The following is a 17580-nucleotide window of genomic DNA, read 5'->3' as shown; positions in this document are numbered from 1 at the left end:
GTTACCACATAGGCCTGTTGTTTAAACTGTACATCATTAGATATAGAATACAAAGACTAAGACTGTATGTGACCATTCAACTCAATTCCCTTAGAGACTGTATGTCTTAGCCAACTGGGATGGGACCATTCAACTCAATTCCCTTAGAGACTGTATGTCTTAGCCAACTGGCATGCGAGATAGACTAGGCAAGGCCCTATGACCAAAACAGGCCTATACAGAAGCCATGCCACTACTGCACTTGTATATAGACACCATGATACTACACTGGTATATATACACTGGTATATAGACACCATGATACTACACTGGTATATAGACACCATGATACTACACTGGTATATATACACTGGTATATAGACACCATGATACTACACTGGTATATAGACACCATGATACTACACTGGTATATAGACACCATGATACTACACTGGTATATAGACACCATGATACTACACTGGTATATAGACACTGGTATATAGACACCATGATACTACACTGGTATATAGACACTGGTATATAGACACCATGATACTACACTGGTATATAGACACCATGATACTACACTGGTATATAGACACTGGTATATAGACACCATGATACTACACAAGTATATAGACACCATGATACTACACTGGTTTATAGACACCATGATACTACACTGGTATATAGACACCATGATACTACACGAGTATATAGACACCATGATACTACACTGGTTTATAGACACCATGATACTGCACTGGTATATAGACACCATGATACTACACTGGTATATAGACACCATGATACTACACTGGTATATAGACACTGGTATATAGACACCATGATACTATACTGGTATATAGACACCATGATACTACACTGGTATATAGACACCATGATACTACACTGGTATATAGACACTGGTATATAGACACCATGATACTACACTGGTATATAGACACTGGTATATAGACACCATGATACTACACTGGTATATAGACACTGGTATATAGACACTGGTATATAGACACCATGATACTACACTGGTATATAGACACTGGTATATAGACACCATGATACTGCACTGGTATATAGACACTGGTATATAGACACTGGTATATAGACACCATGATACTATACTGGTACATAGACACTGGTATATAGACACCATGATACTGCACTGGTATATAGACACTGGTATATAGACACCATGATAATGCACGGGTATATAGACACTGGTATATAGACACTGGTATATAGACACTGGTATATAGATACCATGATACTACACTGGTATATAGACACTGGTATATAGACACCATGATACTACACTGGTATATAGACACTGGTATATAGACACTGGTATATAGACACCATGATAATGCACGGGTATATAGACACCATGATACTACACTCGTATATAGACACTGGTATATAGACACCATGATACTACACTGGTATATAGACACCATGATACTACACTGGTATATAGACACTGGTATATAGACACCATGATACTGCACTGGTATATAGACACTGGTATATAGACACTGGTATATAGACACCATGATACTGCACTGGTATATAGACACTGGTATATAGACACCATGATACTACACTGGTATATAGACACTGGTATATAGACACCATGATACTGCACTGGTATATATACACTGGTATATAGACACCGTGATACTACACTGGTATATAGACACTGGTATATAGACACCATTATACTACACGGGTATATAGACACCATGATACTACACTGGTTTATAGACACCATGATACTACACTGGTATATAGACACCATGATACTGCACTGGTATATAGACACTGGTATATAGACACCATGATACTGCACTGGTATATAGACACCATGATACTACACTGGTATATAGACACTGTTATATAGACACCATGATACTACACTGGTATATAGACACCATGATACTTCACTGGTATATAGACACCATGATACTACACTGGTATATAGACACCATGATACTACACTGGTATATAGACACTGGTATATAGACACCATGATACTACACTGGTATATAGACACTGGTATATAGACACTGGTATATAGACACCATGATACTGCACTGGTATATAGACACCATGATACTGTATTCGTATCTGCTTTGTCGTTATTGACAGAGAAAAGACAGTGGAATAGTACATCAACCCACTCACACAGACCCCTCGCTAGGGAACCTACTTTCCCCACTCACACAGACCCCTCGCTAGGGAACCTACTTTCCCCACTCACACAGACCCCTAGCTAGTGAACCTAATTTCCCCACTCACACAGACCCCTCGCTAGGGAACCTACTTTCCCCACTCACACAGACCCCTCGCTAGTGAACCTACTTTCCCCACTCACACAGACCCCTCGCTAGTGAACCTACTTTCCCCACTCACGAAGACCCCTCGCTAGGGAACCTACGTTCCCCACTCACACAGACCCCTCGCTAGTGAACCTACTTTCCCCACTCACACAGACCCCTCACTAGGGAACCTACTTTCCCCACTCACACAGACCCCTCGCTAGGGAACCTACTTTCCCCACTCACACAGACGCCTCTCTAGAGAACCTACTTTCCCCACTCACACAGACCCCTCTCTAGAGAACCTACTTTCCCCACTCACACAGACGCATCACTAGTGAACCTACTTTCTCTACTCACACAGACCCCTAGCTAGGGAACCTACTTTCCCCACTCACACAGACCCCTCTCTCGTGAACCTACTTTCCCCACTCACACAGACCCCTCTCTACTGAACCTACTTTCCCCAATCTACTGTATATGATTGAGCTTGTCTCCATTGGAAACCAGCCTCCACGCCAGCTGCCCTCACTCACTCACTCTGCTCCGGGCTCGCAGATGCAATTTACACCCTGACTAGACCAACCACGTTGTGCGTGCGCTTGCGTTACAAAATACATTTACACATACGTGTTATTCAATCATTTTATCCAAACTGCTCGAGGCGCATCAACGAGTCTGCTATAGTCAGGCTCTAAAATAGAACGTTCTTCTACATGAGACACTCCACGCGCTGCAAAGGAAGTTACAAAACCCACATGGATGCTTGAAAGACAACAAACAAACAAACAAACAAACAAAGAGAGATTAATGAAAGATAAGTCCATTGAAAAAACTAACCAGGTTTCCCTTTTAATCTGTGAATGAATCGTCGGAGTAGAGAAACACAAGATGTTGCATGACTCCGGGTAACATTTCTACAAAGACCCTGTCATGTAAAATAGCAACCTAATGTTCATCTCCCAGGACAAACTGCAACAGCTATCTAGCTTAATGTCCATGAAGGTTTTCACCTGCATCGTCTGTATTTCTGCCCGTCTGTCATCCTATAGGATCCTGATCACTCCAGTGTTAATCTGCAAAATTGTATTATTCGCCTACCTCCTCATGCCTTTTGCACACATTGTATATAGACTGCCCATTTTTTTTCTACTGTGTTATTGACTTGTTAATTGTTTACTCCATGTGTAACTCTGTGTTGTCTGTTCACACTGCTATGCTTTATTTTGGCCAGGTCGCAGTTGCAAATGAGAACTTGTTCTCAACTAGCCTACCTGGTTAAATAAAGGTGAAAATAAAATAAATAAAAGAAAATAAATAAAAGCATTGAGTTAGTCGTGTTGTGTTACTCGTGTTGGTGTTAGTCGTGTTGTGTTACTCGTGTTGTGTTGTGTTAGTCGTGTTGTGTTACTCGTGTTGTGTTAGTCGTGTTGTGTTGTGTTACTCGTGTTGTGTTGTGTTAGTCGTGTTGTGTTGTGTTACTCGTGTTGTGTTGTGTTAGTCGTGTTGTGTTACTCGTGTTGTGTTGTGTTAGTCGTGTTGTGTTAGTCGTGTTATGTTAGTCGTGTTGTGTTGTGTTAGTCGTGTTGTGTTACTCGTGTTGTGTTAGTCGTGTTGTGTTAGTCGTGTTGTGTTACTCGTGTTGTGTTGTGTTAGTCGTGTTGTGTTAGTCGTGTTGGTGTTAGTCGTGTCGTGTTGTGTTACTCGTGTTGTGTTGTGTTAGTCGTGTTGTGTTACTCGTGTTGTGTTGTGTTAGTCGTGTTGTGTTACTCGTGTTGTGTTGTGTTAGTCGTGTTGTGTTACTCGTGTTGTGTTAGTCGTGTTGTGTTGTGTTAGTCGTGTTGTGTTACTCGTGTTGTGTTAGTCGTGTTGTGTTGTGTTAGTCGTGTTGTGTTACTCGTGTTGTGTTAGTCGTGTTGTGTTGTGTTAGTCGTGTTGTGTTACTTGTGTTGGTGTTAGTCGTGTTGTGTTGTGTTAGTCGTGTTGTGTTAGTCGTGTTTTTACATTTACATTTACATTTAAGTCATTTAGCAGACGCTCTTATCCAGAGCGACTTACAAATTGGTGCATTCACCTTATGACATCCAGTGGAACAGTCACTTTACAATAGTGCATCTAAATCTTAAAGGGGGGGTGAGAAGTGTTGTGTTGTGTTAGTCGTGTTGTGTTAGTTGTGTTGTGTTAGTCGTGTTGTGTTACTCGTGTTGTGTTAGTCGTGTTGTGTTGTGTTAGTCGTGTTGTGTTACTCGTGTTGTGTTGTGATAGTCGTGTTGTGTTAGTCGTGTTGTGTTGTGTTCATCGTGTTGTGTTAGTCGTGTCGTGTTGTGTTAGTCGTGTTGTGTTAGTCGTGTTGTGTTAGTCGTGTTGTGTTAGTCGTGTTGTGTTGTGTTAGTCATGTTGTGTTAGTCGTGTTGTGTTGTGTTAGTCGTGTTGTGTTAGTCGTGTTGTGTTAGTCGTGTTGTATTGTGTTAGTCGTGTTGTGTTAGTCGTGTTGTGTTGTGTTAGTCGTGTTGTGTTACTCGTGTTGTGTTAGTCATGTTGTGTTAGTCGTGTTGTGTTGTGTTAGTCGTGTTGTGTTAGTCGTGTTGTGTTAGTCGTGTTGTGTTAGTCGTGTTGTGTTGTGTTAGTCGTGTTGTGTTAGTCGTGTTGTGTTGTGTTAGTCGTGTTGTGTTGTGTTAGTCATGTTGTGTTAGTCGTGTTGTGTTGTGTTGTGTTGTGTTAGTCGTGTTGTGTTAGTCGTGTTGTGTTAGTCTTGTTGTGTTGTGTTGTGTTAGTCGTGTTGTGTTAGTCGTGTTGTGTTAGTCGTGTTGTGTTACTCGTGTTATGTTAGTCGTGTTGTGTTGTGTTAGTCGTGTTGTGTTAGTCGTGTTGTGTTAGTCGTGTTGTGTTGTGTTAGTCGTGTTGTGTTAGTCGTGTTGTGTTAGTTGTGTTGTGTTGTGTTAGTCGTGTTGTGTTTGTCGTGTTGTGTTAGTCGTGTTGTGTTGTGTTAGTCGTGTTGTGTTAGTCGTGTTGTGTTGTGTTAGTCGTGTTGTGTTGTGTTACTCGTGTTGTGTTAGTCATGTTGTGTTAGTCGTGTTTTGTTGTGTTAGTCGTGTTGTGTTAGTCGTGTTGTGTTAGTCGTGTTGTGTTAGTCGTGTTGTGTTAGTTGTGTTGTGTTAGTCGTGTTGTGTTAGTCGTGTTGTGTTGTGTTAGTCGTGTTGTGTTAGTCGTGTTGTGTTAGTCGTGTTGTGTTGTGTTAGTCGTGTTGTGTTAGTCGTGTTGTGTTGTGTTAGTCGTGTTGTGTTAGTCGTGTTGTGTTGTGTTGTGTTGTGTTGTGTTGTGTTGTGTTGTGTTGTGTTGTGTTGTGTTGTGTTGTGTTGTGTTGTGTTGTGTTAGTCGTGTTGTGTTAGTTGTGTTAGTCGTGTTGTGTTAGTCGTGTTGTGTTAGTCGTGTTGTGTTAGTCATGTTGTGTTAGTCGTGTTGTGTTGTGTTAGTTGTGTTGTGTTGTGTTAGTCGTGTTGTGTTAGTCGTGTTGTGTTAGTCATGTTGTAACAACACTTAACTAGTTGCCTTGAACGCAGCCCCCTAGCAACACTTAACTAGTTGCCTTGAACGCAGGCCCTAGCAACACTTAACTAGTTGCCTTGAACGCAGCCCCTAGCAACACTTAACTAGTTGCCTTGAACGCAGCCCCCTAGCAACACTTAACTAGTTGCCTTGAACGCAGCCCCCTAGCAACACTTAACTAGTTGCCTTGACCGCAGCCCCCAAGCAACACTTAACTAGTTGCCTTGAACGCAGCCCCCTAGCAACAGTTAACTAGTTGCCTTGAACACAGTTCCCTAGCAACACTTAACTAGTTGCCTTGAACGCAGCCCCCTAGCAACACTTAACTAGTTGCCTTGAACACAGTTCCCTAGCAACACTTAACTAGTTGCCTTTAACGCAGCCCACTAGCAACACTTAACTAGTTGCTTTGAACGCAGCCCCCTAGCAACACTTAACTAGTTGCCTTGAACGCAGCCCCCTAGCAACACTTAACTAGTTGCCTTGAACGCAGCCCCCTAGCAACACTTAACTAGTTGCCTTGAACGCAGCCCCCTAGCAACACTTAACTAGTTGCCTTGAACGCAGCCCCCTAGCAACAGTTAACTAGTTGCCTTGAACGCAGCTCCTCAAACTTACTCCAGCTTACTACTAACCATTAATTAACTCCACATGTTCTCACTCTTCTCAATCACCACTACCACACTATTTAAACAAAATAGTCACTCCTCCTCTCTGTTTTGTATCGCATCTCCTTCGTCACCTTTCTCTACCTTCACCACAGCAACCAAACTACCAGGACCCGACGTCTACCTGATAACCTTCACCACAGCAACTTTCCCAAACTGTTCTCGGGACCACAAGTGGTCCACGTGATGGTAGTTTGCCCCTAGCACTACACAGCTGAGTCAAATTAACAAAGCTTGATGATGAGTTGATTACTTGAGTCAGCTGTGTAGTGTTAGGGGCAAAATAACTAAACGTGAACCATTGGGGTCCCGAGGACTGAGTTTGGGTGTCACGTTCTGACCTCAGTTATTTTATGATATCTTTGTTATGGTATGGTCAGGGCGTGAGTTGGGTGGGTTGTCTGTGTTCCTTTTTCTATGTTTTGGGATTTCTGTTTTTGGCCTGGTATGGTTCTCAATCAGAGGCAGCTGTTTAACGTTGTCCCTGATTGAGAACCATATTTAGGCAGCCTGGTTGTCCCTGATTGAGAACCATATTTAGGCAGCCTGGTTGTCCCTGATTGAGAACCATACTTAGGTAGCCTGGTTGTCCCTGATTGAGAACCATATTTAGGCAGCCTGGTTGTCCCTGATTGAGAACCATATTTAGGCAGCCTGGTTGTCCCTGATTGAGAACCATACTTAGGTAGCCTAGTTGTCCCTGATTGAGAACCATATTTAGGCAGCCTGGTTGTCCCTGATTGAGAACCATACTTAGGTAGCCTGGTTGTCCCTGATTGAGAACCATATTTAGGCAGCCTGGTTGTCCCTGATTGAGAACCATACTTAGGTAGCCTGGTTGTCCCTGATTGAGAACCATATTTAGGCAGCCTGGTTGTCCCTGATTGAGAACCATACTTAGGTAGCCTGGTTGTCCCTGATTGAGAACCATATTTAGGCAGCCTGGTTGTCCCTGATTGAGAACCATACTTAGGTAGCCTGGTTGTCCCTGATTGAGAACCATACTTAGGTAGCCTGGTTGTCCCTGATTGAGAACCATACTTAGGTAGCCTGGTTGTCCCTGATTGAGAACCATACTTAGGCAGCCTGGTTGTCCCTGATTGAGAACCATACTTAGGTGGCCTGGTTGTCCCTGATTGAGAACCATACTTAGGTGGCCTGGTTGTCCCTGATTGAGAACCATACTTAGGTGGCCTGGTTGTCCCTGATTGAGAACCATACTTAGGTGGCCTGGTTGTCCCTGATTGAGAACCATACTTAGGTAGCCTGGTTGTCCCTGATTGAGAACCATATTTAGGCAGCCTGGTTGTCCCTGATTGAGAACCATATTTAGGTAGCCTGGTTGTCCCTGATTGAGAACCATACTTAGGTAGCCTGGTTGTCCCTGATTGAGAACCATATTTAGGCAGCCTGGTTGTCCCTGATTGAGAACCATACTTAGGCAGCCTGGTTGTCCCTGATTGAGAACCATACTTAGGTAGCCTGGTTGTCCCTGATTGAGAACCATATTTAGGCAGCCTGGTTGTCCCTGATTGAGAACCATACTTAGGCGGCCTGGTTGTCCCTGATTGAGAACCATACTTAGGTAGCCTGGTTGTCCCTGATTGAGAACCATATTTAGGCAGCCTGGTTGTCCCTGATTGAGAACCATACTTAGGTGGCCTGGTTGTCCCTGATTGAGAACCATATTTAGGTAGCCTGGTTGTCCCTGATTGAGAACCATACTTAGGTAGCCTGGGTTTCACTGTTGAGTTGTGATGTGATTATTTTCCGTGTTAGTGTTTGTTACACGGGACCGTTTAGTTTGTTTCTCTTTGTTATTTTGTATTTCTGTAGTGTTCAGTTTGTCTTATTATTCAAATAAATACTTACCACGCTGCAAATTGGTCCGACCTTCTCTTACTCCTCATCAGAGGAAGAGGACGAACGTTACATTGGGAAACCCTCCGGATGCTTCATCTTCAGCCCTTGGCTTCATACGGTCTCAATTCTCCACTGAATCCTCATTCTAACCTCCAGTCCATTCTCAATTCTCCACTGAATCCTCATTCTAACCTCCAGTCCATTCTCAATTCTCCACTGAATACTCATTCTAACCTCCAGTCCATTCTCAATTCTCCACTGAATCCTCATTCTAACCTCCAGTTCATTCTCAATTCTCCACTGAATCCTCATTCTAACCTCCAGTCCATTCTCAATTCTCCACTGAATACTCATTCTAACCTCCAGTCCATTCTCAATTCTCCACTGAATCCTCATTCTAACCTCCAGTCCATTCTCAATTCTCCACTGAATCCCCATTCTAACCTCCAGTCCATTCTCAATTCTCCACTGAATACTCATTCTAACCTCCAGTCCATTCTCAATTCTCCACTGAATCCTCATTCTAACCTCCAGTCCATTCTCAATTCTCCACTGAATCCTCATTCTAACCTCCAGTCCTCATTAAAGTCCGGTATATCACATCATTGTTCCCTTTTTGTTTGCAAAGCTCTTCTGCACAAGCTTCCAACTGATTTTGTATTTGTTTGTGCTAACGAATAAAAGATCCTCTTGCAGGATTTATAACTCTTTGAGGTCCCTCTGGTCTTGACCAATTAAATACTCCTTTTGTTTTAGTGTTGGAATTGTTGGAATAACCTAAAAAAAAATCCTTGATTTCCCCAGGCAGTTTAGGAGTCTGGTGTTGAATGAATTAATTGAGGATTGCACTTATTTGATTGTAATAGTTTGTCATAATTGTGGTGTTGAGGCCTTGTGGTTATTTGTCTACCCTGAATAAATGCAAGTTCATTCCATTTCCTCAAAACAATATAACTCATGTAACGTCTGGTCCTTAAACTTGTGAATGAAAAAGGTGTAGATTCACACACAGAGTGCGGAAGGGGTTTATTTATCCTTCTCAGAAGGCAGGAATCGTGGTCACAGGCAGGCAATGGTCATACACAGGCAGGTGAATCAAAACTAGGACTGAAGGCTACAACTGTCTCTTACGAACGAGCTAGAAAAAGGCTTTGTAGAGTCAAAACAAACAATACCTCACAAAGACACAAACAGAATGAACTGAACTAAATAAGGAGCTGTTGAGACCAGGTGAGTAACTAACACAGGTGGAATCAATGAGAGACTGGGCTACGTTCCAGAACACAAAGAAACAGGGCTACGTCCCAGAACACAAAGAAACAGGGCTACGTTCCAGAACACACAGAAACAGGGCTACGTTCCAGAACACAAAGAAACAGGGCTAGGTCCCAGAACACAAAGAAACAGGGCTACGTTCTAGAACACAAAGAAACAGGGCTACGTTCCAGAACACACAGAAACAGGGCTACGTTCCAGAACACAAAGAAACAGGGCTACGTTCCAGAACACAAAGAAACAGGGCTACGTTCCAGAACACAAAGAAACAGGGCTACGTTCCAGAACACAAAGAAACAGGGCTACGTTCCAGAACACAAAGAAACAAGGCTACGTCCCAGAACACAAAGAAACAGGGCTACGTCCCAGAACACAAAGAAACAGGGCTACGTCCCAGAACACAAAGAAACAGGGCTACGTCCCAGAACACAAAGAAACAGGGCTACGTTCCAGAACACAAAGAAACAGGGCTACGTTCCAGAACACAAAGAAACAGGGCTACGTTCCAGAACACACAGAAACAGGGCTACGTTCCAGAACACAAAGAAACAGGGCTACGTCCCAGAACACAAAGAAACAGGGCTACGTTCCAGAACACAAAGAAACAGGGCTACGTCCCAGAACACAAAGAAACAGGGCTACGTTCCAGAACACAAAGAAACAGGGCTACGTCCCAGAACACAAAGAAACAGGGCTTACGTTCCAGAACACAAAGAAACAGGGCTACGTTCCAGAACACAAAGAAACAGGGCTACGTCCCAGAACACAAAGAAACAGGGCTACGTTCCAGAACACAAAGAAACAGGGCTACGTCCCAGAACACAAAGAAACAGGGCTACGTTCCAGAACACAAAGAAACAGGGCTACGTCCCAGAACACAAAGAAACAGGGCTACGTTCCAGAACACAAAGAAACAGGGCTACGTCCCAGAACACAAAGAAACAGGGCTTACGTTCCAGAACACAAAGAAACAGGGCTACGTTCCAGAACACAAAGAAACAGAACACAAGGTTGACTAAGAAAGGAAATACAGAACCTTATAGTGTATAACAAGTAAATATATATGGATAATATGCCACAAATACATGTAGATTAATGTGAAATGATAGGGTCCCAAATGGCACCCTATTCCTTATCTAGTGACATTTTGACCAGAGCACATAGGGTAGTGCGCTATGTAGGGAATAGTGTGAAATTTGGGACTCCAACAGGGAGACAAGGAAGCATATAAATTAAACTAGTAAGTGAAATGTTATTTCTGCATGAAAAAGCCTAGCTGCGAAACATCAACCATTAAAATGGGAGGGTTTGAACAGAACTTATGTTGCTGTGGTGTGCTGGTGATTTAGAGGCATTTTCACACGAATGAGAGGATAATAGCACGCACACGCTAACACACACACACACCCCATTTAAACATCGATTAAAATGTGTTTTACGCACGGCCACTGCGCCCTGGCTCCATATGCTTCCCCCATCCCAGAGCGGAGCAGGGGAATCAATCAGTCAATCAAAAATCAATGGACCAAATCGAGAACACGTTTCAGCCAATCAAACACCATAATCCTGGTGACGGCTTGTCGTTAGACGTTTGATCCAACTGACCCTTCTCCAATTAACTTGTGGCGAGAACATAATTGCTTAGTCAACACAAACTGGAGAACGTTGTCTTAATTGTTTTTTTAAGTAAGGTTTAGTATAGACCAGGCCTATCATAAAACAACAGGCATTCAGCCGTGGTGGATAACTGAGAGAGACATGTTTCCCATGTCAAAAAAAGCCATTTGAATTGAACTAAGAGAGAGAGCGATAACTGCCATACAATCTGCCTGCCGACCTGCAGTACAACGGTTACAGCTCACGGTCTAATTATAACGTGTGTATTTGATCTTGTAGCAGTTTACAAAGTATTGGTGATCGCGCTCTACCCAGGGAGGAGACGCAGAACCCACCTGGGTGGTCCTTCTGGCGGAATCGTCACATCGGTGGCCCTCCCGCACTTCGCCTCCGATACACTCGAACCCATGTGATTAATTAGCGCTCCCGCCACTGTTTTCGGTTTAAAAGTGAAAACCCGTGCGGCTCTTCCGGACATACACTCGCGTTCATGTGTCATGGAACATTTACGCACCAACGAAACCGCATTCATTTCAATACTTACTGACCGAGGAACCGTTTCCCTCAGAACGGGATGAGCGTTTGGTTTTGATTGTCCTCCTTATCTTTCTCTTGTCGAGTTAATTTGGTGTGTGTCGTCTTGTGGCCAAGAAAGACCCCCTTCCTTCCCGCTGCGCAGCTATTCTTGGCCGCAACTTGTCCATCCGCTGTCAAGTTGACCCATGTCTATTGACACTAGCCGGTCGCCTGCTTCAAAGAGACCGAGAGCAAACTGCAGAGCAGGACTTGCCCTGAACACGGTTAAATAGCAAATAAATACATCGACCACTGTCTGTAACGCGACCCTTTCTAAACGAAGACCTTGCGTTTCTTAAGACAGGGACAACATGTGGAAGTCAGAATACAGCGGTTCGTTCACGCAAAGGAACATCTGTAGCCTTTTATGTGAAAGCACCTGCTCTCATTTCTCTCTCTGCTCGTTTAAAAAAAAAGAACAACAGTCTTACCTTGTGGTTGAGACGTGTGGGTTCGGCGGGGATTTAGACTCGTTTTCTTCGTTTTGATTAAACACCAGTATTCCTCGGGTTGATTCTCCGCGTCGCTAAGGATGAGAAGAGAGATATAGAGCGAAGAAGCAGGTCCGTTATTTCCTCCGCTGCTCGCTGTCTGAGCCTCCTCTCTCTCTCTCTCTCTCTCTCTCTCTCTCTCTCTCTCTCTCTCTCTCTCTCTCTCTCTCTTCCCAACCGAAAGGGCACGCAGGGTTCCCTCCGTGTGCAGCTGGCGCGGGATTGGTTCACCCGGAGTCCTAGCGGACCCTGAATTAGAGGAGGGGCCAAGTCAAGTATAAGAGAATATTCATATTATGCAGCTGGATTTAATGATGTTATGTTCGTCACTGTCCTGTATTACTAGAATAGGACCGAGCCTTTCACACACTTGTGATGCTTGTCTGTAACACTGTTGGGACAATAACAGGGGAATATTAGGCAGCATTCTGGATTTTATATTAGTCAATGTCCATACTTTATGTTCTTTACTATACTGTTGGGTCTCTGTTATACTGTACCCATAGTCTACTGTTATACTGTACCCATAGTCTACTGTTATACTGTACCCATAGTCTACTGTTATACTGTACCCATTGTCTACTGTTATACTGTACCCATTGTCTACTGTTATACTGTACCCATAGTCTACTGTTATACTGTACCCATTGTCTACTGTTATACTGTACCCATTGTCTACTGTTATACTGTACCCATTGTCTACTGTTATACTGTACCCATAGTCTACTGTTATACTGTATTGTCTACTGTTATACTGTACCCATTGTCTACTGTTATACTGTACCCATTGTCTACTGTTATACTGTACCCATTGTCTACTGTTATACTGTACCCATTGTCTACTGTTATACTGTACCCATAGTCTACTGTTATACTGTACCCATAGTCTACTGTTATACTGTACCCATAGTCTACTGTTATACTGTACCCATTGTCTACTGTTACTGTTATACTGTACCCATAGTCTACTGTTATACTGTACCCATAGTCTACTGTTATACTGTACCCATAGTCTACTGTTATACTGTACCCATTGTCTACTGTTATACTGTACCCATAGTCTACTGTCTACTGTCTATACTGTACCCATAGTCTACTGTTATACTGTACCCATAGTCTACTGTTATACTGTACCCATAGTCTACTGTTATACTGTACCCATAGTCTACTGTTATACTGTACCCATAGTCTACTGTTATACTGTACCCATAGTCTACTGTTATACTGTACCCATATTCTACTGTTATACTGTACCCATAGTCTACTGTTATACTGTACCCATAGTCTACTGTTGGGTCTCTGTTATACTGTACCCATAGTCTACTGTTATACTGTACCCATAGTCTACTGTTATACTGTACCCATTGTCTACTGTTATACTGTACCCATAGTCTACTGTTATACTGTACCCATAGTCTACTGTTATACTGTACCCATAGTCTACTGTTATACTGTACCCATAGTCTACTGTTATACTGTACCCATAGTCTACTGTTATACTGTACCCATTGTCTACTGTTATACTGTACCCATAGTCTACTGTTATACTGTACCCATAGTCTACTGTTATACTGTACCCATAGTCTACTGTTATACTGTACCCATTGTCTACTGTTATACTGTACCCATAGTCTACTGTTATACTGTACCCATAGTCTACTGTTATACTGTACCCATAGTCTACTGTTATACTGTACCCATATTCTACTGTTATACTGTACCCATAGTCTACTGTTATACTGTACCCATAGTCTACTGTTGGGTCTCTGTTATACTGTACCCATAGTCTACTGTTATACTGTACCCATAGTCTACTGTTATACTGTACCCATAGTCTACTGTTATACTGTACCCATAGTCTACTGTTATACTGTACCCATAGTCTACTGTTATACTGTACCCATAGTCTACTGTTATACTGTACCCATAGTCTACTGTTATACTGTACCCATAGTCTACTGTTGTACTGTACCCATAGTCTACTGTTATACTGTACCTGTACCCATAGTCTACTGTTATACTGTACCCATAGTCTACTGTTATACTGTACCCATTGTCTACTGTTATACTGTACCCATTGTCTACTGTTATACTGTACCCATAGTCTACTGTTATACTGTACCCATAGTCTACTGTTATACTGTACCCATAGTCTACTGTTATACTGTACCCATTGTCTACTGTTATACTGTACCCATAGTCTACTGTTATACTGTACCCATTGTCTACTGTTATACTGTACCCATAGTCTACTGTTATACTGTACCCATTGTCTACTGTTATACTGTACCCATAGTCTACTGTTATACTGTACCCATAGTCTACTGTTATACTGTACCCATAGTCTACTGTTATACTGTACCCATAGTCTACTGTTATACTGTACCCATAGTCTACTGTTATACTGTACCCATAGTCTACTGTTATACTGTACCCATAGTCTACTGTTATACTGTACCCATAGTCTACTGTTGGGTCTCTGTTATACTGTACCCATAGTCTACTGTTATACTGTACCCATAGTCTACTGTTATACTGTACCCATAGTCTACTGTTATACTGTTGTTATACTGTACCCATTGTCTACTGTTATACTGTACCCATAGTCTACTGTTATACTGTACCCATAGTCTACTGTTATACTGTACCCATAGTCTACTGTTATACTGTACCCATAGTCTACTGTTATACTGTACCCATAGTCTACTGTTATACTGTACCCATAGTCTACTGTTATACTGTACCCATAGTCTACTGTTATACTGTACCCATAGTCTACTGTTATACTGTACCCATAGTCTACTGTTATACTGTACCCATAGTCTACTGTTATACTGTACCCATAGTCTACTGTTATACTGTACCCATAGTCTACTGTTATACTGTACCCATAGTCTACTGTTGGGTCTCTGTTATACTGTACCCATAGTCTACTGTTATACTGTACCCATAGTCTACTGTTGTACTGTACCCATAGTCTACTGTTATACTGTACCCATAGTCTACTGTTGTACTGTACCCATAGTCTACTGTTATACTGTACCCATAGTCTACTGTTATACTGTACCCATATTCTACTGTTATACTGTACCCATAGTCTACTGTTATACTGTACCCATAGTCTACTGTTATACTGTACCCATATTCTACTGTTATACTGTACCCATAGTCTACTGTTATAATGTACCCATAGTCTACTGTTATACTATACCCATAGTCTACTGTTATACTGTACCCATAGTCTACTGTTATACTGTACCCATAGTCTACTGTTATACTGTACCCATATTCTACTGTTATACTGTACCCATAGTCTACTGTTATACTGTACCCATAGTCTACTGTTATACTGTACCCATATTCTACTGTTATACTGTACCCATAGTCTACTGTTATACTGTACCCATAGTCTACTGTTGGGTCTCTGTTATACTGTACCCATAGTCTACTGTTATACTGTACCCATAGTCTACTGTTATACTGTACCCATAGTCTACTGTTATACTGTACCCATAGTCTACTGTTATACTGTACCCATAGTCTACTGTTGGGTCTCTGTTATACTGTACCCATAGTCTACTGTTGGGTCTCTGTTATACTGTACCCATAGTCTACTGTTATACTGTACCCATAGTCTACTGTTATACTGTACCCATAGTCTACTGTTGTACTGTACCCATAGTCTACTGTTATACTGTACCCATAGTCTACTGTTATACTGTACCCATAGTCTACTGTTATACTGTACCCATAGTCTACTGTTGGGTCTCTGTTATACTGTACCCATAGTCTACTGTTATACTGTACCCATAGTCTACTGTTATACTGTACCCATAGTCTACTGTTATACTGTACCCATAGTCTACTGTTATACTGTACCCATAGTCTACTGTTATACTGTACCCATAGTCTACTGTTGGGTCTCTGTTATACTGTACCCATAGTCTACTGTTATACTGTACCCATAGTCTACTGTTGGGTCTCTGTTATACTGTACCCATAGTCTACTGTTGGGTCTCTGTTATACTGTACCCATAGTCTACTGTTATACTGTACCCATAGTCTACTGTTATACTGTACCCATGGTCTACTGTTATACTGTACCCATAGTCTACTGTTATACTGTACCCATAGTCTACTGTTATACTGTACCCATGGTCTACTGTTATACTGTACCCATAGTCTACTGTTATACTGTACCCATAGTCTACTGTTATACTGTACCCATAGTCTACTGTTGTACTGTACCCATAGTCTACTGTTATACTGTACCCATAGTCTACTGTTATACTGTACCCATAGTCTACTGTTATACTGTACCCATAGTCTACTGTTATACTGTACCCATAGTCTACTGTTATACTGTACCCATAGTCTACTGTTATACTGTACCCATAGTCTACTGTTATACTGTACCCATAGTCTACTGGTTTGGCTCACTGTCGGACTGTATAGGGGATGGCTCCCTGTCGGACTGTGTAGGGGATGGCTCCCTGTTGGACTGTATAGGGGTTGGCTCCCTGTCGGACTGTGTAGGGGTTGGCTCCCTGTCGGACTGTGTAGGGGATGGCTCCCTGTCGGACTGTATAGGGGTTGGCTCCCTGTCGGACTGTATACGGGTTGGCTCCCTGTCGGACTGTGTAGGGGATGGCTCCCTGTCGGACTGTGTAGGGGATGGCTCCCTGTCGGACTGTATAGGGGTTGGCTCCCTGGGTTTGCCTTTCACTGATTGCCCTGCATTTCTGTAACGTGGTTGGCACTAAAATATTTGATATGATTATAAGACATTTTAAAGGCATCATAGCTGCTCATGACACGTCTTACAACACATTATAATTGGATCGTGAATGAAACCAGCAGGCTTTGAGTAAAGTGTTATAAAGTATTATTTTCTATGATTCTATCAAGTTTAATTTAGTTTTTTTCTGTTATGATCTGCCGTCTCCAACCCAGTGCCTCCTTGACAGCTTTTGAGAAGTGTTTGTTTAGGTGAATGTTATCCGGTTGTCAATCAGTCACACATTCTGTCCTCGTCAGAACACTTATTAACTGACATGTCCACTATGATTGGCTAGTAATACAGCGAGACCAATCAGGAGAAGGCATCGTAGAAGATAATAGGATTCTATTTGAGGATGTGGATTAGGAATATGGAGAGAGGGCTAGTGCCAACGATCCTCATCAACACGCTGAGTGGAAATCAATGTTTGTCTCTGTCTCCTCTCT

The 17580-nt window shown here is 42.4% G+C and overlaps 1 protein-coding gene across 1 annotated transcript in view; it reads right to left on the bottom strand.

Annotated features, from left to right (window-relative positions):
• Positions 1 to 12455, bottom strand: part of LOC124042649 (disks large-associated protein 3-like) — a 371365-nt gene extending 358910 nt beyond the window's left edge. Inside the window, 1 exon segment of the mRNA XM_046360724.1 lies at positions 12295 to 12455. The gene's annotated coding sequence lies outside the window, so the exon portion shown is untranslated.
• Between the last annotated feature and the right edge of the window lie 5125 nt (positions 12456 to 17580).

Source organism: Oncorhynchus gorbuscha, linkage group LG09 (genome assembly GCF_021184085.1).
Source record: "Oncorhynchus gorbuscha isolate QuinsamMale2020 ecotype Even-year linkage group LG09, OgorEven_v1.0, whole genome shotgun sequence".
NCBI lineage: Eukaryota > Metazoa > Chordata > Actinopteri > Salmoniformes > Salmonidae > Oncorhynchus > Oncorhynchus gorbuscha.
Note: the sequence above shows the minus strand (reverse complement) of the source record. Positions and strands in the feature narration are given on the sequence as shown.